The sequence below is a fragment of the Lipotes vexillifer genome, unplaced genomic scaffold, assembly GCF_000442215.2.
Source record: "Lipotes vexillifer unplaced genomic scaffold, Lipotes_vexillifer_v1.1 scaffold342, whole genome shotgun sequence".
NCBI lineage: Eukaryota > Metazoa > Chordata > Mammalia > Artiodactyla > Lipotidae > Lipotes > Lipotes vexillifer.
In genome coordinates this window covers 4,956,699-4,959,041 of record NW_006786802.1, presented here as the reverse complement: position 1 = coordinate 4,959,041, position 2,343 = coordinate 4,956,699, and the positions used below count along the sequence as shown (strand labels likewise).

General features: G+C 48.2%; 1 protein-coding gene across 1 annotated transcript in view; it reads left to right on the top strand.

Moving 5' to 3' along the window:
• Positions 1 to 2,343, top strand: part of NOD2 (nucleotide binding oligomerization domain containing 2) — a 27,121-nt gene that overhangs the window by 9,433 nt on the left and 15,345 nt on the right. The window lies entirely within an intron of this gene.

Genomic DNA, 2,343 nt, shown 5'->3' with positions numbered 1-2,343 from the left:
TCCCAGAAATACCTCCTTTAATTCCCATGACCACCCTGGGCTATAGGCGGGGACATTATTTTCCCCATTATCTTTAATTAGACGCTCCGAGAAATGAGGTAACTTGTGCAGGGTCACATAGGAGATGGCAGAGCTGGGATTCACAGATCACATCTTTCTGGTTACCAGTCTCTGGTCTCTACAAGCAACCTGTGTATGGATGGGCTTCAGAGGCACCAGGGCAACCTTTTAGTCACAGGCAAAGTTGGGTGTAATATGTGTCTGTATTAGGAACCACCTCCAAATCAAAGGTGACTTGCACCCCATGAGAGATTTTATTTTTTAAAATGTATTTATTTATTTATTTTTAATTGACATATAGTTGATTTACAATAGTGTATCAGTTTCAGGTGTACAGCAAAGCGATTCAGTTATACATATATATGTCTATATCTATATATTTTTTCTATTCTTTTCCATTATAGATTGTTACAAGATATTGAATATAGTTCCCTGTGGTATACAGTAAATCCTTGTCGTTTATCTATTTTATATATGGTAGGGTACATCTGTTAATCCCATAGTCCCATGAGAGTCTTTAAAATCCCAATGAGATGGAAATTTCGAGACCCAAGAGATAGAAAGTGGCCACAGAGTCTCACCTGCTTTTTTATTCCTTATGTAGTGCAGAGATTTGGGCCTGGCCCTTACTGCTCTCAGCCCCTGTCTGAAGGTGTAAGCTTTCCCACGTTTCTGCCCCAGCCCCCGTGGGCCTCTCTTCACATCTTGGGCCGGATGAGGGCAGAGGGTGTGCCCAGGTCAGGTGGCCAGCATGCTGCAGGCTCCCCAGCTTCCCTTCCAGCCTTCCTGCCCCCTGCTTTAAACCTCTGAGAATGCGGAAGTTATAGCTTTAACTTGAAATTGACTCACAGCCTCTCCAGGGCTTTTGGTCTACCCCAGGTGACCTTAGATTGACCCTGAGCAAAGAAGAAACCTCTCCTTGACTTTATTAGGGTGACCTACCTTCTCTGGGCCAAAGCAGCCAGATTTTTTTTTCTTGCACGGAGCCAAACACATGGATCTCTACTAGAAACTGTGTGGTGGCCTTTGTTGTCAGGACCGTGGTCATAGATTTATAAATACAATGCAATAATAATGTAATATATAACATATCATAGAGAGTTAATACGTATATGATACATAGTTAATGTATGCGATAAGCATGTATATATAGGGAGGAAGCTGATTTGGATGATTTGAGGAGCGTTTAATAAAGGGACAGCTTACAAAAGCTTGGGCAGGAGTTAGGAAGAGCAGGTAGAGATGGTGCAGGGTCCTGGGGCCTCTGACAGTAGGGATGGAGTAGGGACAGGGCTGTTGGCCTCCTTAGACCTGAAGGGGTGGGGGATGGGAGGAGTGGCTCTTGGCTTGAGAGGACCATGCCCAGAGGTCTGTCTGGAAGGACCGAGGCTGCAGCAGCCTGGAAGGGCGAGAGCTGGGGGTGAACCCTGGCCTTCCTGTCCTCCCCACTCTCGCCTTAACCCACAGGGAGCCGGAGCAGGGTGTCTACGATGTAGTCCACTGGAATCAGCTCCCCGCTGAGAGCCAGGCAGAGAAGGGGGAGAGTGGATCTGGCCGGGTAGATGGAAGATGGCAGCACAATACCCTAGTTCCCCAGGAAGGAGGAATCATGATATATTCACTCAGGAATTGTGGGAGCTGTTCTCCTGATAGAAATATGAATGTGTGTTTTCCTGGTAAGTGGACCTCCAGAGTGGTTCTCCAAAGGGTCCTGGAACCTCAGGGGGTCAGGAACCTCTGCTCTGGATAATCCTCATAGATGGATCCCTAGAATGAGTGGCTCCCCTTCTCCTGGGCTGGGAAGGCCCACGTGACTGCCACGGTGTGTGGAAGGGCTGGGTGGAGGCTGGGGCCCTGCCTCGATTTTCAGAGAAAGACCAGGATGGTCTGGTTCTAACGCTCAGACCGGAGTGTGCAGAGGGACTTATGGAAATGCAGATTCTTGGTCCTGTTCCCAGTGGTTTCCATTCTGTAGGTCTGAGGTGGGGGCCCCGGAATCTAGGTTTTTAACCCAGTGATTCTGCTACAAGTGGTTCAGAGGCCACACTGTGAAGACTGCTGATCTGTGGGAACCAGCTTGATTTTCCATTAACAGTGAAAGTCCCTGACCAAGTTCCACCGAGCTTTACCCCACACACACTTGGTATTGAAACCGCCATTGCTACAGGGGAGGGACAGAAACCATGAGGTTGCTGCGTGGGCATTTCCTGTGTGTGAGAGAGACAGAGACAAACAGAGACAGATAGTGAATGAGGGAGCGGGGCAGAGGGACAGAGGGAAAGA